General features: G+C 35.9%; 1 long non-coding RNA gene and 1 pseudogene across 1 annotated transcript; both read right to left on the minus strand.

Annotated features, from left to right (window-relative positions):
- Positions 1-2,977: 2,977 nt before the first annotated feature.
- LOC135677925 (beta-hexosaminidase 3-like) lies at positions 2,978-20,809 on the minus strand (annotated as a pseudogene).
- On the minus strand, positions 9,411-18,015 carry LOC135675555 (uncharacterized). Its single transcript, XR_010513921.1, has 2 exons — positions 12,306-18,015; positions 9,411-12,188 (listed from the first exon to the last, which is right to left on the minus strand). It is a non-coding gene; the product is annotated as an uncharacterized LOC135675555 (long non-coding RNA).
- Positions 20,810-24,334: the final 3,525 nt, after the last annotated feature.

Here is a 24,334-nt window from a genome sequence, read left to right on the forward strand (position 1 = left end):
CTATTTTTGGACAAAATTACACAAATTTTAATTTTATTAAAAAAATAGTATAATCCCATTAAAAAAGAACATAACTTAGGTGCTAGTTTTCTTTTCTTTTTTTTGAAGTTTTAGGAAACTATGGAAATAATTTAGAAAGGTCTAAATGGCCACTTTCGGTTTTTAAGCTTTTAAAATGGATGTTTCCACTATTTTTAGCCTTAAAATATTGAATTTATCTCATTTTAAAATTTTGTCCAATTTAATGTGAATTAATAACCATTTGGGTCACAAAAAATGAATATCATGAGATTAATGTTTTGAGAAAATAATTTTGAAGTCCTTGCTTATATTATTTTTGAGATTTGATTTACACGATTTTTGAATATGATTGCATTGTTTTTATTATTGAGTTCAAAAATAGTGCGACTCAATTCAAAAATTTTATAACTCAGATCTCACTATTTCTATATTTTATGAAATTTTATAATTCCTTTTAAATGACTTACAAAGGCCTATATGTATTTTTTTCCTATTTCTAAGTCATTCAAATAGGCATTTTCACTGATTTCAACCCTTAAATGGTTGAATTTATATCATTTTTTTTATTTTTATAAAATTTGAAGTAAATTTAAACTATGTCGAGTATAAATTCACTTAAATTTTATTGAAAAAGTTTTTATAAAATAATAAAAATAAAATTTTGGAGACTCGAGTTACATTTTTTAAATCTAGGGTTGCATTGTTTTTAATCCTATTTTAAAAAAAGCATTTAATGTCATTCAAAAAGACTATGAAGACTATAAAACAATTTAATCTCATCCAAAAAGCCTTTAAAATAGGTATGAATATTTATTTTAACCATTAAAGCATTTCATTAAAGTTCGATTCCAAATAAAGTTCATTATACTTTTATTTGATCCAATTTAAGTACCTGGATAGACCTCAACAGAAAACTCAAGACCACAATTATTAGTATACAAGTATTTTTAAATTTTTGAGAGAAAATTATTTTTTTAGATCAACTATTTTTAAATATGGTCACACTGTTTTTTAGTCCTATTTAAATATAGGATAACCTCATTCAAAAAGAGTAAAAGTGAGGTCTAAATCTTTTTTATTTTCTAATTTTTAGAAACATAAAAAACTATTTACAAAGGCCTAAATCATCAAATAAGCATTTCACATATTTTTAAGCTTTTAAAAGGGCCAAAGAGTCATTTTTTTCAATTTTGACCAATATAACATGAATTTACAACTATTTTGTACTAAAAATCACTTATATGTTATTAAAGAACGTTTTCTAAAGTTTTGAAATAATTTTTTTTTGAGACAAAGTTACACTATTTTCAAATTTTTAGGTTTTTATTCAAAAATAGTGTAATTTAGGTCTAACTATTTTAGTAATATCCAAAATTTCACAAAACCTTGGAAATAATATATAAGACCCAAATGATCATTTTTCATTTTTAATATTTTAAAATAATAATTTCATGTCATTGTTGAGACAACCTAATGGTTAGTGCATTGTTGCAATATTAATTGATGTAACGTTCGACTACATGTTTGAGTGTCTTATAAATTGTTTAATGTAATAATTTTTTAAAACATATGGTTATTAATTTTTTAAACCTTTGAAAAGCTCAATTTGTACCTTTTTTTCAATTTTGATATTTAAAGTGAATTTACAATTACTTTAGGCCAAAAACTAGTGAATATTATCGTCGTATGTTTTCCAAAGGAGTTGAGTTACATTGTTTTTGGTTCTCATTTACAAACAATATTTCTTCATTAAAAAATAATGCCAATTCAGTCAACTATTTCAAAACGATCCAAGATTTAATAAAACAAAAACATTTTGTAAAGGCTTGAAGAATCACTTTTTCTATTTCAAACTTTTAAAATAGATATTTTCAACTTTCAAAATAGATATTTTCACTGATTTTAGTCCTTAAAACATTTGCGTCAATTTTTTAGTTTCGACTAATTTGAAAAGAATTTACGATCACTTAGGCCAAAAATCACTTGTAAATTATTAGAAATTTTCTTTCTAAGTTTTAATTAAAAAATTGGATACTTGAATTACAATATTTTTAAATAGCATCGGACTATTTTTGAGTCCTATTATAAAAAATGTAACCTCAGTTTCACTGTATTCAAAAAATCATTAGATTCTGTTTCTCTTATAAATTTGCATTCCTCCAATAACATTCAACTATATTTCATCTCTTGTTCCTTAATCCTTCAGTAACTTTGGTTGTCTGACAAGCATAAAAAAAAGGTGTATCTGTCTGAAAATTGCAAAGAATTTTGGTGAACTTCTATGATTCATAGAGGTTTATCCATCACTCTTCTCCTAATCTAGCTTACAAAGTCATAACTCATATAAGAAGATCTTACTCAAATACAAAGAATTTAGTATGACTCTAGATAACACCTTTTAACACTAACTCAGATAAACTTTAGATTATTTTCCAACATTATATAATTTCTTTTACAGGTTGAATAAACATGGAATGAATGAATCTCAGGGCTACAAGTATTTTGTTTTGAGTGCACAAAAAATAGCATTATCACATGGAGATGAAGTCATCAATTGGTATGAATTGTATGTCCTCGGTTGTTTCTGCTCTAAAACTTGTGTTCCTTGATGAACAGGGAAGAGACTTTCAACAACTTTGGGAGTCAACTCAGCCCAAAAACTGTGGTTCATAACTGGTATTTTTTCTTGCTCTGCCATGTTTGTTCTAATTGGTATCAAGCAATACATATGCTTTCAAATATGTCAAATGTAAGTTCTCATCATTAATGATAAAACACACATCAAATGTAAATTTTTTGGATAATAAAACACAACAGGACAATCTTCTATAGCTTCCAGAAACACAACTAAGAAAGGATAGGAAAGAGATGAGAAATCTGACTGCTGAGAGATTTTAACTTTTTTGTTGCTAACATCATAGAACTAAATAAGAAGAAGATGCAAAGAACTCAGATATCAGGAAAACTAATTTGTTAATCTTAAACATGTCAATGATCGACAAAAAGAAACATTATGTCACATTGCTCCACAGCAGAAATTTTATTTTTTGGGTTTGCTTGAATGACACTAATCAGCAAGATTTCAGCAGAAACTGATTAACTATTGTCGTATAAATACTAATTTACCCCCCCATAAAGGCCGGCAACAATGGCTGATCCTCTCTTAGCGTCATGCAAGCACTGCTGTCGATGATCTTAATGGCTGTTCACTGCTTGTAGCAAGAACCAGGGCCCAATGGAGCAGTTCTACCAGGTCCTGCTACCGGCGCAGCAGCAACCCCCATTTGGTTGAGCAAACATCTGAATCTAGCCAATCTTCCTGTGGCTTGCCTTGGGTCCTTCGCTAGTTTGTCAAGAGGAGTCCACAACCTCTCTTTGGAAAAAACAAACCGATTGCAGAATTCAGTAGATTCACGAAAGATGATCAGAAACACTTAATTAACAATGGCGTGAATTTTGACAAACAGTTTATACAAGTATTGATCTTTATCTCTGCTTTTGATACTACACAATACATTTTTCAGATATGAGTAGCATGCATGTTGAAGAAGACAACTTGATAATATGATTCTGTCGAAGTAAGGAGACAGCAGAGGTAGCACTCGGCTGGTTTGGTGCAGGTTGGTTATTCTTGAATCTTTCATATGAAAAAATTAAGTAGAATTATTTACCTCTATATCATAAATCTTGTATTGGCAAGTTTGATATTCTATACTACCACAGTACTTTGGATGCACAAGAAGATATCACTTGTTCTACAAACATGCAAGTTCAGATGTACAAAAGATGGTGGACTCATGCTGAGTTTGTGAATTTGTCAATGCACACATCTAGTGTCAGACCAATAAAGATATTACCATTTTGAAATGTTCAATTGATCAGTATGCGAACATGCATGGACTGATGTTTCCTGTCTGACTGAATGCCGATATTGGAACATATAGTTCGATAGCGATACAATACCATTACTTTTTAATTTGTTTTTCTATTTTATTCAATTATATATATACTGGTCTTATATTGGTTGGGTAGGTTATGGAAACTGATATCTAACCGAGATTTTAATGCTTAGTTTTCGCCAGAATTACCTGCAGCAGCTGCAGCACGAGGCCAGATGGTTTGCTCAATATCAGAGGCATCAATACTTTCTCCCCACATGCACACCTCACCACCAATGACCAATTTTTGCTGCTCAGGCGTGGAGATGTTTGTAAGGGGCTCATTCATGTAGAACTTCTGCCATGGGACATCCAAGTGATCCAAGTACCACTTGTCCTGGTTGCTCACAATGCATATCTCAGTCCGGCCACCACCACCTTCTGCGCTATTCCACCACCAAGCCTGCAAGCACACAAGGAAAATTGTCTTATGACATTGATGACACCAACACAATCCATCCGGATCGGTGTACACATAAATAAATCCAAATTTCCAACATGCATTCTGATTTTTCTTTTTTTTTGGGGGTGAGGATCTGGGAGAGGAAACACATGTGGTTTCTGAATAAAGTAAGATAGTGTATCATCATAACTTTTTGTTTTGACTAGACAGATTGGACAAAGAAAAAATGGCATCAAGAGCATAATGCAATTAACATTCTATAAGAAATAATGATCTGATCTCATTGGATGATAAGTTTGTGCTGCATTAGTTTGTTCAGTTTGCCATGCTGACGAGAAGATGGATACTGAAAAAGCAAATTGTTACTATACATGTACAAAGTCAAAGATTATAAATATGTTTATTTTGACTAATATTAGACATTTTACAACATCAACTACAAGTATGATGAATGAATGATGGATGGTCTCTGTTCCCACGTTTCATCATGGTATCACTGATTACATGAGGGTTGTTAATGACCACATTTATTATCCAAAAAATCAACATTTGATGTGTGTTTTATCATTAATGATGAGAACTTACATTTGACATATTTGAAAGCATATGTATTGCTTGATACCAATTAGAACAAACATGGCAGATCAAGAAAAAATACCAGTTATGAACCACAGTTTTTGGGCTGAGTTGACTCCTAAAGTTGTTGAAAGTCTCTTCCCTGTTCATCAAGGAACACAAGTTTTAGAGCAGAAACAACCGAGGACATACAATTCATCCAGATGTAGAATTCATACCAATTGATGACTTCATATCCATGTGATAATGCTATTTTTTGTGCACGCAAAACAAAATACTTGTAGCCCTGAGATTCATTCATTCCATGTTTATTCAACCTGTAAAAGAAATTACATAATGCTGGAAGATAATCTAAAGTTTATCTGAGTTAGTGTTAAAAGGTGTTATCTAGAGTCATACTAAATTCCTTGACACCGTTGCTAGGCTTCCGGTGGCTGGCCTTGTGCTAGCCCAGAGCCTGGTAAGACCCGAATGCCTTCTCGCAGACTCAACGACCCGAATGCCGAGTGAGAGGCCAACAATGGCAGGCGATGAGTATCGGACCCTCAGCCGTAGAGCGCCAAGTACTCTTTCTTTGTCGATGCCAAGTACTCTTTACCATGACACAGGATAACACAGATTTAAACTCCTCATTCCATTCATAGATTTAACATAGTATCATTCATTCATACAAAATAAAAACATACTCCTACATATTACAATATTAAAACATACCATAACATTTACTCACACATTCACATACATAAATAAAAAGACTAATTTAAAACTACAAACTACATAGTGCTATTAGCAAAAGATGCTGTCTAGGGGGGGGGGGGGCAGCATTTCAGGCGGCGAGCGCAACAGTCTTTGGTACTTTGCCTTGTGACTGTCATGGATATAATCAATAAGATTAGCAATATATAAAAAAATAAAATGACACCCTTAGCCATCTCTTACAAACAATCACTCGCTTGTACTTGGTCTTGTACTACAACAACCATTTTATAGACGTGAACTCACTCCCTCTCAAAAGCCAACTCGTGAGGTGATACAATAACATTACTTTTTAATTCTTTTTCTATTTTATTCAATTATATATATACTGGTCTTATATTGGTTGGGTAGGTTATGGAAACTGATATCTAACCGAGATTTTAATGCTTAGTTTTCGCCAGTATTACCTGCAGCAGCTGCAGCACGAGGCCAGATGGTTTGCTCGATATCAGAGGCATCAATACTTTCTCCCCACATGCACACCTCACCACCAATGACCAATTTTTGCTACTCAGGCGTGGAGATGTTTGTAAGGGGCTCATTCATGTACAACTTCAGAGCTCTCAGCTCTTGCACTTCCTTTTGCAGGAACTCGCAGTCCACCTCTGTTTGCTTCAACTTCGTCTTGAGATTAACCCAAGCATTAACGAGATCAGTATACGAAGGTCACAGCATCATCACACCTAATTAATTGCCGGAGAAAGAATACCTTGCTCTTCGGTTCTGAAACCACACTTCCTCTTGCCTTGGCCTCAGGTTGAGTTGTTTGGCCAACGCCAGTTTTTGCTTCTGTCATCACGCAGGAGAAGCAGACCCATGTTAGCAACGATTGCTACACCATCATGTATCGGTAGTCACCGAAGGAGAAGAGGGAATTAAGGGGATGAGGGTGTTGTGCTCCTTGAAGCTCTCCTCGAGGATGGTGGACTGGTCCTTGGAGAGGAGGAGAGATTGTTGCTCTCCCCATCCAACGACGTCATCGCCTCGTTGGGAGAGCTCGCCCCCTCCGACGACGTCATCGCCGCCGCGACAGTGACGCTGCCGACACTCCCGTCGTTGTGGCACCTCTTGTGCCCCCCAGCGCTTGCCCCAAGGGAAACGTATTCAGGCACCCTGAGCACCCTGCCGCCACCGGAGGCTGGAAGGAGGCGCTTGCGCTAGTCATGGAAGAGCCCGAGGCGAGGCTTCCTCGACACTGCTGTTAGGCTTCCGATGGCTGGCCTTGTGCCCGGCTAGGGCATGATACGACCCGAATGCCTACCCGTAGACGGAAGGCCTGTACTCGAGCTTCGCCGGCCAAGTCGGAGGACAACAATGGCAGGCGATGAGTATCGGGCCCTCATCCGCGAGCGAGCACTAGGAGGCAGAGCGCAAGTACTCCTTTGCTGATCGAAGCGCTTGGGTCCGAGGGAAAATCGTTCCATATCAAACCTGAAAAAAAAAAACGAAAAAGAAAAAAAAATATATTGTGCATAATGAAATAGTTGAAAAAAAGAAAGTTTTACCATAACATTGTTTACGAGGAGAGGCACGCCACCTGTAGAAGGCGACGTCTACTAGAGTCGAAGGCCACCACATATAGGGCGAGTGCACTAGCAACTTCATGAATATGCCAGCAAACCCATATCCGAGAAACTACACACCATAAGCCATTTTAAGTTATCACTTCTTCAAAGGAAGTTGGGAAAGATCAACTAGAATTAACTAAAACATTCGAAGAATTCAGCATCATATTATTACTTTTTCTAAAGAATAACTAATGGTTTTTTTTTTACACCGATTTCATGATAACAAAAGAAATCACCTGAATCGATTAGTACCAGCAGTATGGCCGGCAATAACGGGATATCCTTGTGGTAGATCTTGGATATGGTTAATATTTCAAAGCCGGCAGAAGCACTTACCCTGCCGGCCAACATGGTGGTCGCCACATGTTCTTTCAAGTTGAAGGGTCCCGGATTCAACGAGAAACTCCAGTTTGTGTATGGCATTCTTATCACTTTGTTCGGTAGCATGTTAGCCATTAGTTTCCTAGCAATGAACACCATCATGTTGATGCAGAGTCGCAGACATGTGAAAAATTGAACATTTGCTGTCGGTAAAAGGATAATGCTGCACTTACGGACCCGAGGATGCAAATGGGGATTCCGATAAGCCATGTTCGGAATGTCAAGACCTGCAATGTGTTATCATCTGTTGGTGGGACTGTCAACCGAACTTGCTCAATCGGAGAGTCATCCAGAATCGAAGAACCTGAAAGAAGAGGAGAGGGAGGAAGAAAATGAAAAAGAATCATATAAGGATGACAGTAAGAAGTCAAAACGAAAGATGTCAGGGCATATCACCTTCTTCATCGGCCATTTGGTAGGACTCCTATTAGAGAATAAGCTGTAAATTGAGAAGATATAAAGGATCAAAGCATCTCTAAATATAGTGGAAAGGATTAATTGTCCAACCATTAATAGAAAGAGTTGTGATTCCGTTGCCAAATATACTTTTATTAGTTTTAAAGGTGTCGGTGTGGCTGTGATAGTTAAGGGAATTAAATCTGTCAGTGATCCCAAAAAAAAAATGTAAAAAATCGTGAACTGGATAGTGGGAATATTCTATATTAAGTGGATTGGCGTTGGTACATTATTGCTTTCAAAATCTTTTTTCTCTTTTTCTCACCTGGTTATTGATGGCAACGTCAACACCGGAATGGCTGACGAGGAAGAAAAGGAGAGGAAACGAGGCGTGAGGCGATTGGGAGAAGATATTGGTTCATGCAAGCTAATATTTCATTCCTCAGAAAGGTGTGAGGCAATGGGGAGAGCAACGAGGTCTTTTTTTTCTTTTTTTTTCTAACAATTATTTTTTATTTATTTACACACACGTTTCCCTGTGCCTCGAGCTCGCCCCCTCCGACGACGTCATCGCCGCCGCGGCAGTGCCGCTGCCGACGCTCCCGTCGTTGCGGCACCTCTTGTGCCCCCCAGCGCTTGCCCCAAGGGAAACGTCTTCAAGCACCCCGAGCACCGGTGCACCCTGCCGCCACCGGAGGCGCTTGCGCTAGTCGTGGAAGAGCCCGAGGCGAGGCTTCCTCGACGCCGCTGCTAGGCTTTCGATGGCTGGCCTTGTGCCCACCCAGGGCCTGGTAAGACCCGAATGCCTTCCGTCCGGAAGGCCTGTACTCGAGCTTCCCCGGCGGTGCCGAGTCGGAGGACAACAATGGCAGTACCGGGCCCTCACCCGAGGAGGCAGAGCGCCCCTCCTTTGTCGGCGGGTGATCGAAGCGGAGGGAGAATCACGTATCAAACCTGAAAAAACGAAACAAGCAAAAAAAAAACAAAAAAAAAACATATTGTGCATAACACAGATTTAACCTCCTCGTTTCATTCCATTCATAGTATCAATATACAGAGTAAAACGCTTAATCACAGCCATATATTACAAAAGTAAAGTACAACTCCAAGAAGTTAATCACACATCCCACTAGATAAGATAACCTAAGTTAATGAGGAGGATTAGATAATAATAAACTACATAGTGCCATTAACCGACGCTGGATTTGGATGACAACACGGTAGTTTTTCGGTACAGCAGTCTTTACCTTCGCCAATAAAAAACATTAAAATAATCATTATAAACAACATAAAAATAAATAGCATCACACCAGCCATCCTTCGCACGTTACTATTTCACAACTCGTACTCGTTGTTGTACTATGCGTACCATTTTATAGACAATGATTCGACCTACTCCCTCTCAAAAGCCAACCCACCCGTGAGCTGACAGTGCCAGCCCACCCGTGTTATCCTGTGTCATGGTAAAACTTTTGCTATTTCATTATGCACAATATATTTTTTCTTTTTTTTTCTTTTGTTCTTTTTTTTTTTTCAGGTTTGAGAGGGTCCGGTACTTGGCATCGACAAAGAAAGAGTACTTGGCGCTCTACGGCTGAGGGTCCGGTACTCATCGCCTGCCATTGTTGGCCTCCCACTCGGCATTCAGGTCGTTGAGTCTGCGAGAAGGCATTCGGGTCTTACCAGGCTCTAGGCTGGCACAAGGCCAGCCACCGGAAGCCTAGCAACGGTGTCAAGGAATTTAGTATGACTCTAGATAACACATTTTAACACTAACTCAGATAAACTTTAGATTATCTTCCAGCATTATGTAATTTCTTTTACAGGTTGAATAAACATAGAATGAATGAATCTCAGGGCTACAAGTATTTTGTTTTGCGTGCACAAAAAATAGCATCATCACATGGATATGAGGTCATCAATTGGTATGAATTCCACATCTGGATGAATTGTATGTCCTCGGTTGTTTCTGCTCTAAAACTTGTGTTCCTTGATGAACAGGGAAGAGACTTTCAACAACTTTAGGAGTCAACTCAGCCCAAAAACTGTGGTTCATAACTAGTATTTTTTCTTGATCTGCCATGTTTGTTCTAATTGGTATCAAGCAATACATATGCTTTCAAATATGTCAAATGTAAGTTCTCATCATTAATGATAAAACACACATCAAATGTTGATTTTTTGGATAATAAATGTGGTCATTAACAACCCTCATGTAATCAGTGATACTATGATGAAACGTGGGAACAGAGACCATCCATCATTCATTCATCATACTTGTAGTTGATGTTGTAAAATGTCTAATATTAGTCAAAATAAACATATTTATAATCTTTGACTTTGTACATGTATAGTAACAATTTGCTTTTTCAGCATCCATCTTCTGGTCAGCATGGCAAACCGAACAAACTAATGCAGCATCGGACCAATAGGACCAACGCTGAACATTAGCGCATCGCACAAAGTAGCTCACATCGTTGTCGCGGGCACTCACCTCACGGGTGGGCTGGCTTTTGAGAGGGAGTAGGTCGAACCATTGTCTATAAAATGGTACTCATAGTACAACAACGAGTACGAGTTGTGAAATAGTAACGTACGAAGGATGGCTGGTGTGATGTTATTTATTTTTATGTTGTTTATAATGATTATTTTAATGTTTTTTATTGACGAAGGTAAAGACTGCTGTGCCGAAAAACTACCGTGTTGTCATCCAAATCCAGCGTCGGTTAATGGCACTATGTAGTTTATTATTATCTAATCCTCCTCGTTAACTTAGGTTATCTTATCTAGTGGGATGTGTGATTAACTTCTTAGAGTTGTACTTTAATTTTGTAATATATGACTGTGATTAAGCGTTTTACTCTGTATATTGATACTATGAATGGAATGAAACGAGGTTAAATCTGTGTTATGCACAATATGTTTTTTTTTTTTTTTGCTTGTTTCTTTTTTTCAGGTTTGATACGTGATTCTCCCTCCGCTTCGATCACCCGCCGACAAAGGAGGGGCGCTCTGCCTCCTCGGGCGAGGGCCCGGTACTGCCATTGTTGTCCTCCGACTCTATTACTTATGGTTTCCAATAACACATGATCATTGGCCATTGAAACGTGACCCATAGAACCACGGTGTTTAGGCGGATGAACATTTATACGTCGCACGAAGTACTGGCTTTGCTCAGGTCGCTGTCGTGGTCACTGTCACCTCACGGGTTGGCTTTTGAGAGGGAGTGAGTTCACGTCTATAAAATGGTTGTCGTAGTATAAGACCAAGTACGAGCGAGTGATTGTTTGTGAGAGATGGCTAAGGGTAAGGGTGTCATTCTATTTTTTTATATATTGCTAATCTTATTGATTATATCCATGACAGTCACAGGGCAAAGTACCAAAGACTGTTACGCTCGCCGCCTGAAATGCTGCCCCCCCCCCCCCAGACAGCACCTTTTGCTAATAGCACTATGTAGTTTGTAGTTTTAAATTAGTCTTTTTATTTATGTATGTGGATGTGTGAGTAAATGTTATGGTATGTTTTAATATTTAATATGTAGGAGTATGTTTTTATTTTGTATGAATGAATAATACTATGTTAAAACTATGAATAGAATGAGGCACCCCGAGCACCGGTGCACCCTGCCGCCACCGGAGGCCGGAAGGAGGCGCTTGCGCTAATCGTGGAAGAGCCCGGGGCAAGGCTTCCTCGACACCGCTGCTAGGCTTCCGATGGCTAGCCTTGTGCCCGCCTAGGGCTTGATACGACCCGAATGCTTACCCGTAGACGAAAGGCCTGTACTCGAGCTTCGCCGGCCAAGTCGGAGGATAACAATGGCACGCGATAAGTACCAGGCCCTCATCCGCGGGCGAGCACGAGGAGGCAATGGTCATGAGTGATCGGAAACCGTATCGAGGAACCTCATGGTCAGGTAAGTCTCGATCGACTGCACACTTTGTCGTCACCACCATCAGTAACGCATCCGGCAGATCTCGTACAAGCAGGGGGGGCCGCGGAGGTCCACCTTCACAAAGATGAGGGCTATGTGGTGCTTCGAGAGTGAGGGTAATAACAAGGGAAGTGGGTGCCTCAAGCCACGGTCTTTATGCACCTGCGGACAAGCCCAACAATCTCCTTCTCCGGCTCGCTAACCATCTCCGCAACCTTTATTAACAAAATTAAAGCATATTCCTAACACTTAATCACACATCAAAGATAGATAAATAAAAACAATAATTATCATCATTAAGAAAAGCAAAATTAAGACAACTAGAATCGCACCTTGGCCATATCTCACACACCACGATCTGAGAAACCACTGCCTCTCAAAAGCTCACCCGTGATTCCACTGTCTCTCAAAAGCTCACCCGTGAAATGATGATGACCGTGACAGTGACTGAGCAAAGCGAGCAAAATACTTCGAGCAACGCGCAAATCTTCACCCGCGTAAATACCATAAGCCAGCATTAATGGGATTCATATGTTGATCCTATGGGTCCCGTTTCAGTCGTCAATGGTCATGAGTGATCCAACAATAACTAACTAACTAACTAAATCATCAAAATTCAGCAACCATATTATTTATTGCCTCTTCTTTACAAAAAAAAGAATAAATAATTATTTTTTAATACCAATTTCTCGATACTAGAAGAAGAAATCACCTGAATCGATAGCACCAGCAGCATGGCCGGTAGTAATGGGATATCCTTGTGGTAGAAGATCTTGGACATGGATAATATTTCGAAGCCGGAAGAGGCACTTTCCGTGCCTTCCTTTAATTGGGTGGTGCGTGACACATCCGTCCCATAACGATGATGATGTGCCATTACCCGCTACTTACTTTGTGGCGAAGCTCGCATCTAGATTACATAATATGTGGCGCTATTCGTGTCATGCTGCCCTGCTCCTTCTCTTCATCCCTGATTAACGTATGCCTATGAACGTATAAATGTACATACACGTCACATCCTTCGAGTATGCTATTATGGACATGGGAACGGAATAGCTATGGCATTTCCATTATGTACATTGGAAGTAAGCAGAGGGACCGCGCAGCAATGGTTGCCATTTCCATTTGGAAATTCAACCCCTCTTCCTGTGCTTCTCTTACAGCTATGTATATGCACACTGCTCTCTCTCTTCCTGTACTTCTCTTACAGCTATGTATATGCACACTGCTCTCTCTCTTCCTGTGCTTCTCTTACAGCTATGCATATAAAAAGAGGGAGGGAGAGAGTAACCGCACCTCCACACCTCGTCCCAACTACTGACTGAACCCCATACCTTACCCTTCCCATCTCTTTTCTCTCAACCCACCATTGATGCCCTTCAATTCATGCCAACCACTCTCTTCTGAAGAAAGAAAGAAGTTCCACTGCCATCACTTACTTCCCCTACTTGGGAAGGACACAAGCTGCAGCGGCGTGTTTATTACCCTCACCCTCGAAGCACCACACCGCCCCCATCTATGCGAAGGTGGACCTCCGCGGCTCCCCCTGTTGCCGGTTTTGTCTATAAAATGGTTCTCATGGTAAACACCGAGTGCGAGTGACCGACTGTGTGATGGCTAAGTGTTTGATATTATTTATTTTTATACTAATTATGGTGCTTATTTTTATAATGACAGTTTATGGAAGAATGACTAGAGAAGAAGAGTGTTGTCTGCGTCATCTTAGTTCCTGCCTAGACTAATAGTACTATGTAGTTTATTATTGTAATCCTGCTCATATTTTTATTTATCTATCTTTATTTAGTGGATGTGTGATTAAGTATTAGGAATGTGCTTTAATTTTGTAAGTGGATACTATGAATGGAATGAAATGAGGAGGTTAAATCTGTGTTATGGTAAAACTTTTCTTTCTCAGTTATTTCTTTATGCACAATATATATATTTTTTGTTTTTTTATTTTTTGTTTTTTTTGCTTCTTTCTTTGGTTTTTCAGGTTTGATTCGATCACCTGGGCGGGCACAATGCCAGCCATCGGAAGGCTAGCAGCGGCGTCGAGGAAGCCTCGGCCTCGGGGCTCTTCCACGGCAAGCGCAAGCGCCACCGCGGCGGCCTCCGACGGCGGCAGGGTGCACCGGTGTTCGGTGTGCCTGAAGACGTTTCCGTTGGGGCAAGCGCTGGGGGGCACAAGAGGTACCACAACGACGGGAGCGTCGGCAGCGGCAGTACCTCGGCGACGATGACGTCGTCGGAGGCGACGAGCTTGAGGCACAGGGCGTTCTATGAATCATAGAAGTTCACCAAAATTCTTTGCAATTTTCAGACAGATACACCTTTTTTTTATGCTTGTCAGACAACGAAAGTTACTGAAGGATTAAGGAACAAGAGATGAAATATAATTGAATGTTATTGGAGGAATGTAAATTTATAAGAGAAACAGAATCTAATGATTTTTTGAATTGAGTGAAACTGAGGTTACATTTTTTATAATAGGACTCAAAAATAGTCCAATGCTATTTAAAAATATTGTAATTCAAGTATCCAATTTTTTAATTAAAACTTAGAAAGAAAATTTCTAATAATTTACAAGTGATTTTTGGCCTAAGTGATTGTAAATTCTTTTCAAATTAGTCGAAAAGGACTAAAATCAGTGAAAATATCGATTTTGAAAGTTTAAAATATCTATTTTAAAAGTTTGAAATAGAAAAAGTGATTGTTCAAGCCTTTATAAAATGTTTTTAAGGTTTTATTAAATCCTGGATCGTTTTGAAATAGTTGACTGAATTGGCATTTTTTTTTTTAATGAAGAAATATTGTTTGTAAATGAGAACCAAAAACAATGTAACTCAACTCCTTTGGAAAACATACGACGATAATATTCACTAGTTTTTGGCCTAAAGTAATTGTAAATTCACTTTAAATATCAAATTTGAAAAAAAGGTACAAATTGAGCTTTTCAAAGATTTAAAAATTTAATAACCATATGTTTTAAAAAATTATTACATTAAACAATGTATAAGACACCCAAACATGTAGTCGAACCTTACATCAATTAATATTGCAACAATGCATTAACCATTAGGTTGTCTCAACAATGACATAAAAATTCTTATTTTAAAATATTAAAAATAAAAAATGATCATTTGGGTCTTATATATTATTTCCAAGTTTTTTCGAAATTTTGGATATTTCTAAAATAGTTAGACCTAAATTACACTATTTTTGAATAAAAACCTAAAAATTTGAAAACAGTGTAACTTTGTCTCCAAAAAAAAATATTTCAAAACTTTAGAAAACGTTCTTTAATAACATATAAGTGATTTTAGTACAAAATAGTTGTAAATTCATGTTATATTGGTCAAAATTGAAAAAATGACTCTTGGCCCTTTTAAAAGCTTAAAAATATGTGAAATACTTATTTGATGATTTAGGCCTTTGTAAATAGTTTTTTATGTTCTTAAAAATTAGAAAATAAAAAAGAGTTAGACCTGACTTTTACTCTTTTTGAACAAGGTTATCCTATATTTAAATAGGACTAAAATACTCTGTTGAGGTCTATCCTATAGAAGTACTCAAATTGGATCAAATAAAAGTACAATGAACTTTATTTGAAATCGGACTTTAATGAACTGCTTTAACGGTTAAAATAAATATTCATACCTATTTTAAAGGCTTTTTGGATGGGGTTAAATTGTTTTCTAGTCTTCGTAGTCTTTTTGAATGACATTAAATGCTTTTTTTTTAAATAGGATTAAAAACAATGCAACCCTAGATTTAAAAAATGTAACTCGAGTCTCCAAAATTTTATTTTTATTATTTTATAAAAACTTTTTCAATAAAATTTAAGTGAATTTATACCCGACATAGTTTAAATTTACTTCAAATTTTATAAAAATAAAAAAAATGATATAAATTCAACCATTTAAGGGTTGAAATCAGTGAAAATGCCTATTTGAATGACTTAGAAATAGGAAAAAAATACATATAGGCCTTTGTAAGTCATTTAAAAGGAATTCTAAAATTTCATAAAATATAGAAATAGTGAGATCTGAGTTATAAAATTTTTGAATTGAGTCGCACTATTTTTGAACTCAATAATAAAAACAATGCAATCATATTCAAAAATCGTGTAAATCAAATCTCAAAAATAATATAAGCAAGGACTTCAAAATTATTTTCTCAAAACATTAATCTCATGATATTCATTTTTTGTGACCCAAAGTGGTTATTAATTCACGTTAAATTGGACAAAATTTTAAAATGAGATAAATTCAATATTTTAAGGCTAAAAATCGTGGAAACATCCATTTTAAAAGCTTAAGAACCAAAAGTGGCCATTTAGACCTTCCTACATTATTTCCATAGTTTCCTAAAACTTCAAAAAAAAGAAAAGAAAACTAGCACCTAAGTTATGTTCTTTTTTAATGGGATTATACTATTTTTTAATAAAGTTAAAAATTGTGTAATTTTGTCCAAAAAGAGGTCATTTGGGCCTTTGCATATCATTTCTAAGGATTTCTGAGATTTTAATATTTTTTTTTTAAATGTGATATCTGAGTTATATTTATTTAAAGTGAGATTACACCATTTTTTTAATAGGACTAAAAAATAATGTGACCTTGTTCATTTTAAAACAACATAAGATAGGTCTCCAAAAAATTTTCTCTCAACTTCGAAAAATCTTCTCTAACAATATTTATATGTTTTTTTTGCTCAAAGTGGTTATAAATTCATGTTGAATTAGCCAAAATTAAATAAATACACAAATTAAACCTTTTAAGGATCGAAATCAGTGAAAATACCAATGTTAAAGACTTATCTTAATTACACTTTATTTATTAGGATTATACTATTTTAGAATAGGTTTCCAAAAACAATATACCTTGTTTGAAAACTATGTAACTAAAAAAACATTCTCTAATAATATACAAGTGGTTTTGGGGTAAAGTGGTTGAAAATTCATCATAAATTGGCCAAATTTATAAAATTAACACAGATTCATCATTTTAAGGGTAAAAAATAGAAAAAATCATTTAAGTCTGTGTAAGTCATTGCCAAAGTATCTTGGAAATTTGATAGTTTTTGAGAAAAGTGGATCATGAGTTATTCTTTTTTAATAAGATTATACTGTTTTTAATATGACTCCAGAAATAATATAACTCTTAGTCTCGAAAATAATTTTTTAATAGAACTTCAGAAAAATAATATTTAACTGGTTTTTTAGATCAAGGTGGTTGTAAATTCACCTTAAACTAGGTTAATTTAGATAATGACAAATTCAATCTTTTAAGGGCTTTAATAAGTGAAAATACCTATTTTAAAGACTAAAATTAGAAACATAGGTATTTGTGCTTATAATTTTTTTAAATTTCCTAAAAAAAATTTAATGGGGTTAAATTTTCTTTAATAGGAACCTAAAGATAGTATAATCTCATTCAAAAATAGTATGATCCAGGTTTTAAAAGGATAAAAATTCAGAAAACCTTTTAAGATAATATTCAAGTGATTTTTTGGCCGAAGTAGTTGTAAATTTAACTTAAATTTGATAAAATTAGATAAACAAAACAAATTCAAAATTTAAAGGAATCAAATTATGAAAACACCTATTTTGATACCTTAAGAAAATGATGATCATTTAGAACTATGTTAGTCATTTCAAAGTTATTCTAAATATTTGATAATTTTTAGAAAAAGTGAAACCTAAGTTTCCTTTTTTTTTTTTCAAACTTCAAAAACCCTTCTCTCATGATATTTAATAAGTTTTTGTTCCAAAACAATTATAAATTCACTGAGTAAGAAAATTTGCTTAAGCGTAATCATCAACTTGTTCCTCAAGAGAGGTGGGCAAAGCTGATACGAAATTTGAATGGAAATTAAAGGCTGAAAATGTACTATAAAATTTAAGTCCCAAAGAAAGACATGGGCATTCTAATGAATGTAGATAAACGATGAAGTTGTCTTGATAAAAACTATTAGAGGTAGAAGAAACTATGATCTATGCCATGAATAAATTCTATAAAGGTGAAAATTTGGGTTTGTAAGGATACATACCATTCAATTATACGAGGAGTGTTGGTCCAGCAGCCTGAAATCCACAACAAAAGCGGTATATTATGCAAAAAAAAAAAAGAAACACTTGCATACTTCAAAATATTAAATTAAATTAAAGTTAAAAATATCACCTGGTGTGGCTTGGTATGAGCGGTATTTACCAATTCCATAACCTACTAGTACGTGGACCAGAGTAAACCGGATGGTATGTGTGGTACATGGCTTGTACCACCCAATATAGCTGGCATAGGATGACACTAACCTTTTTTCTTTTTTTTTCTTCAGATCTTTTTTTGAGACTCGATATGTCTCGGTCCAGTAACCAAAATTAAAACAAAACCTTTTGATTTGAAGTATCTAAACTTCTAAAACAATTGTTTCTTAAAGCCATCTTTTGCTATTTGTATGAGACATCAAATGAAACATGAATGGTAGAAAAACAAAGTCCGAAAGGAAAACATGAAAAGTGACTTTGTAAAGATCAAATGTCAAGAAATGACCCAAAAAGAAAGTTAAATCAGTGAAGTAGTATTTGATAGTTTCCGTTGTCTCTAGAAGTTTCAAGTTTGCCCACCACTGACCATGATGACTAAAAAGAACATGTTGAGGCATAAACAAATGAGGTGCTATTACACTTAACAGGAAATGTATGAGCTTACTTGTGTTAACTTCATCACCCCCCCCCAAATGGACAAACCTGAACTTGAAAACCTTAGTGAAATCTGAAACATTAATCAGGAATTAGTCATTCATCTAACAACCATCATGAAAGATAATCTAACTTGCTTTTCTAAACTAAAAATAACATGAACTTTGAGAATAAATTCTTAGAAAAGAAGTCACATCAAAAGTATCAATTCACTGTATTGTATTCATCCAATATTATCAATTGCAGATATGATCAAACTCTGCTGTTAATCTTGTAGAAAGTTCTGGCTTTATTTGTCAGGTGCCTCTGGGAACCTGATTATTATGTGTGGCTAGTCTTGTTAACATCTAAATCACTGAAACCGTATTGTATTAGATGCAAACAGCAAGAAGAAGAAAATTTACCAGAAAGAATTCCTTCAATTACTTTGAATGTGAACTCTTTACTGACATCAAGTGGTTCTTGGCATTCAGCTGAGGGCCACAAATCAGGATAGCCCACACCCCTACAAAAGATAATTTATAGAGTTTTATCTGGGTTGTGTAATCACTCCCAACCCAATTCACAGAGAAAAATCAAATAAATTGAAAAAGAATATTGCATTGCAGAAAAGAAGACATCTTTGGAGATGCAGGCTATGATCACCAAGAGCAGTATGAGTTACTATAATAACAACATGATTTCTTTTAGTTAAAAATTCAAGAATTTTTAAATCCATACTACAAAATAAGAGCTAAAAGGCCTTTGGACTTTATCTACCATGAGAGAGCATGGCCGGGCACATCAATCTCAGCCAACACGTTTACTCCCCTTCTTTCTGCATGCCTGAAAATATTCTTGTTTAGAAGTACAAAAAGATTCAGTCATGAAGAAACTAAGAAGCACCATAAAACTCATACTGATATATAAATTACAGGTATACACATATGAACCATTTAAAAACATACACAAGTGCAGATGATAATTTATGCATGTGAGGCATCATACAGGAGCTTTTGTCCCCAATTCTTGTCACCAGAATGTATATTCTTAGGGGTTTGTTCAATGTTCATCAGAGCAGAGGGTCATATGTGCCACTAATATATGTGCATGACCACAGAGAAGAAGTAGGCCTGCTTAGCATGTAATTAAAACTTAAGTATATTTTAAGAAGTCTGATCATATGTGCCACTGATAAATGTGCATGAGGGGATGATGCAGAGACACTGACAACAGTAGTGTGATGGAGATTATATGGGTCATACATTGCAAGAAAAAATATTTCAACTGATGAAAGGAAACTAGACATCACATAAGAAAAAATAATTACTTTCTTCTTAGTTCAGATGTCTGTTACACTCAAATATATCTGTATGCAAACTTTTTGTCCTAAAAAGTCATATGCCTGTAATGATCTAGGTATAACCCTAGCATATTCACCATCTCTTGTTGAGAGCTAGGTACAGATGGCTGGTTAATGATCAGATCTAGGCCAGTGTGACAATCTCCAAGAACAAACATACCACAACCTTGAAAAGGATGCTTAAGTAGCCATTCATTGCTTACTGTGCGATTTCAAGAGCATCAGCCTTAGTATCTCGCTCAGAGTAGGAGTATGCACCAGCCCACAGTCTTGGATATGATGGTATCTCCAAGGGGAAGGATTGCTTATCCACCGCGCGGCTCGCCCGCGCCAGCCTTTGCCGCCACCGCCCTGCCCCCCTGCCCCCCGCGAGGACGTGTAATCCCCGGATGCCATTCGATTAGATTAGTATTAAAGATAGTAATTAGTGTGATGGGAGAGAGGCTCGTACGTCGCCACCGCTCGGCAGCCGGGTCCCCACGCTTGTAGCGTCGTTCACGGGTGGGAGGGATCATCACGGGACCTGCGGGGTCCCCACGCCTTGTTGCGTCGTTCACGGGTGGGAGGGATCATCACGGGACCTGCGGGGTCTCCACGCCTTGTAGCGTCGTTCACGGGTGGGAGGAATCATCACGGGACCCGCGCGGTCATTCACGGGTGGTGGCAGGGATTACGGGCGAAGGAGGGACGGCGAGAAAGGTGCCGAGAGGCGGCGCCGATGTCACGGTGTCCTCCTTCTCCGGCCCGCTAATCATCTCCGCCACCACGGTGTCCTCCTTCTCCGGCCCGCTAATCATCTCCGCCACCTTTATTAACATAATGATTGTGCTTCTTCGCATACACATACGCATACTTACTGAGGAGAATAAGATCACAAAAGGATGTCCAAAGTGCGTTAACTCAGAAACAGGAGATGATCGGAAAGAATGGAACACAAAAAGAAAAAGAAAAAAAAGAGAAGGAATACGGACGAGCATGAGGAGGGAAGGGGAGTGGCGGACATGGCAGCGCTGCTGTACCCCACCTCCCACATCTGCTCCCCCCGGGTCCCGCTACGCGTCGTACCCCCTGATCACCACGACCGCCATAAACTCCACCATCCTTATATGGCGGCCAATTTCTCCCTCTGTCCTCCCACTAGGCTCGATCACTTAGTATGCAGCAAGCAAGAGAAGAAGAAACAGAAACACGCCGCTGCAGCTTGTGTCTTTCCCAAGTAGGGGAAATAAGTGATGGCAGTGGAACTTCTCTCTTTCTTCGGAAGAGAGTGGTTGGCATGAATTGAAGGGCATCAATGGTGCTGCAAAAGAAGAACAAACAGAAACACGCCGCTGCAGCTTGTGTCTTCACATATGTATGTGTCTTTCCCAAGGAGGGGAAGTGATGGCAGTGGAACTTCTCTCTTTCTTCAGAAGAGAGTGGTTGGCATGAATTGAAGGGCATCAACGGTGGGTTGAGAGAAAAGAGATGGGAAGGGTAAGGTATGGGGTTCAGTCAGTAGTTGGGACGAGGTGTGGAGGTGCGGTTACTCTCTCCCTCCCTCTTTTTATATGCATAGCTGTAAGAGAAGCACAGGTAGAGAGAGAGAGAGAGAGAGAAAAAGAGAGCAGTGTGCATATACATAGCTGTAAGATAAACACAGGAAGAGGGGTTGAATTTCCAAATGGAAATGACAACTATGGCTGTCGTGGTCCCTCTGCTTGCTTCCTGTATCAGCAGAGTAGGGCAGCGTGGCATATTATGTAATCTAGATGCGAGCTTCGCCCCCAACAAGGGAGCCGTGTGGACGGTAAGTAGCGGGTAATGGCGTATCATCATCCTTATGGGGTGTATGTGTCACACACCACCCAATTAATGATAGTGATGGTGGGTGCACTTTGAAATTATCAAATATTTAGAATAACTTTGAAATGACTAACATAGTTCTAAATTATCATCATTTTTTTATGGTATCAAAATAGGTGTTTTCATAATTTGATTCCTTTCAATTTTGAATTTGTTTTGTTTATCTAATTTTATCAAATTTAAGTTAAATTTACAACTACTTCGGCCAAAAAATCACTTGAATATTATCTTAAAAGGTTTTCTGAATTTTTATCCTTTTAAAACCTGGATCATACTATTTTTGAATGAGATTATACTATCTTTAGGTTCCTATTAAAGAAAATTTAACCCCAATAAATTTTTTTTAGGAAATTTTTAAAAAAAATTATAAGCTCAAATAATTATGTTTCTATTTTTAGTCTTTAAAATAGGTATTTTCACTGATTAAAGCCCTTAAAAGATTGAATTTGTCATTATCTAAATTAACCTAGTTTAAGGTGAATTTACAACCACCTTGCTCTAAAAAACCAGTTAAATATTATTTTTCTGAAGTTCTATTAAAAAATTATTTTCGAGACTAAGAGTTATATTATTTCTGGAGTCACATTAAAAACAGTATAATCTTATTAAAAAAGAATAACTCATGATCCACTTTTCTCAAAAACTATCAAATTTCCAAGATACTTTGGAAATGACTTACACAGACTTAAATGATTTTTTCTATTTTTTACCCTTAAAATGATGAATCTGTGTTAATTTTATAAATTTGGCCAATTTATGATTAATTTACAACCACTTTACCCCAAAACCACTTGTATATTATTAGAGAATGTTTTTTTAGTTACATAGTTTTCAAACAAGGTATATTGTTTTGGGAAACCTATTCTAAAATAGTATAATCCTAATAAATAAAGTGTAATTAAGATAAGTCTTTAACATTGGTATTTTCACTGATTTCGATCCTTAAAAGGTTTAATTTGTGTATTTATTTAATTTTGGCTAATTCAACATGAATTTATAACCACTTTGAGCAAAAAAAACATCTAAATATTGTTAGAGAAGATTTTTCGAAGTTGAGAGAAAAGTTTTTGGAGACCTATCTTATGTTGTTTTAAAATGAACAAGGTCACATTATTTTTTAGTCCTATTAAAAAGATGGAGTAAAATCTCACTTAAAATAAATATAACTCAGATATCACATTTTAAAAAATTCTTAAAATCTCATAAATCCTTAGAAATGATATACAAAGGCCCAAATGACCTATTTTTGGACAAAATTACACAATTTTTAATTTTATTAAAAAATAGTATAATCCCATTAAAAAAGAACATAACTTAGGTACTAGTTTTCTTTTCTTTTTTTTGAAGTTTTAGGAAACTATGGAAATAATGTAGGAAGGTCTAAATGGCCACTTTTGGTTCTTAAGCTTTTAAAATGGATGTTTCCACTATTTTTAGCCTTAAAATATTGAATTTATCTCATTTTTAAATTTTGTCCAATTTAATGTGAATTAATAACCACTTTGGGTCACAAAAAAGGAATATCATGAGATTAATGTTTTGAGAAAATAATTTTGAAGTCCTTGCTTATATTATTTTTGAGATTTGATTTACACTATTTTTTAATATGATTGCATTGTTTTTATTATCGAGTTCAAAAATAGTGCGACTCAATTCAAAAATTTTATAACTCAGATCTCACTATTTCTATATTTTATGAAATTTTAGAATTCCTTTTAAATGACTTACAAAGGTCTATATGTATTTTTTTTCCTATTTCTAAGTCATTCAAATAGGCATTTTCACTGATTTCAACCCTTAAATGGTTGAATTTATATCATTTTTTTATTTTTATAAAATTTGAAGTAAATTTAAACTATGTTGGGTATAAAATCACTTCAATTTTATTGAAAAAGTTTTTATAAAATAATAAAAATAAAATTTTGGAGACTCGAGTTACATTTTTTAAATCTAGGGTTGCATTGTTTTTAATCCTATTTTAGAAAAGCATTTAATGTCATTCAAAAAGACTACGAAAACTAGAAAACAATTTAACCCCATCCAAAAAGCCTTTAAAATAGGTATGAATATTTATTTTAACCGTTAAAGCAGTTCATTAAAGTCCGATTCCAAATAAAGTTCATTGTACTTTTATTTGATCCAATTTGAGTACCTCTACAGGATAGACCTCAACAGAAAACTCAAGACCACGATTATTAGTATACAAGTATTTTTAAATTTTTGAGAGAAAATTATTTTTTTAGATCAACTATTTTTAAATATGGTCGCACTGTTTTTTAGTCCTATTTAAATATAGGATAACCTCATTCAAAAAGAGTAAAAGTGAGGTCTAACTCTTTTTTATTTTCTAATTTTTAAGAACATAAAAAACTATTTACAAAGGCCTAAATCATCTAATAAGTATTTCACATATTTTTAAGCTTTTAAAAGGGCCAAGAGTCATTTTTTCAATTTTGACCAATATAACATGAATTTAC

This window comes from Musa acuminata, chromosome BXJ1-6, assembly GCF_036884655.1.
Source record: "Musa acuminata AAA Group cultivar baxijiao chromosome BXJ1-6, Cavendish_Baxijiao_AAA, whole genome shotgun sequence".
NCBI lineage: Eukaryota > Viridiplantae > Streptophyta > Magnoliopsida > Zingiberales > Musaceae > Musa > Musa acuminata.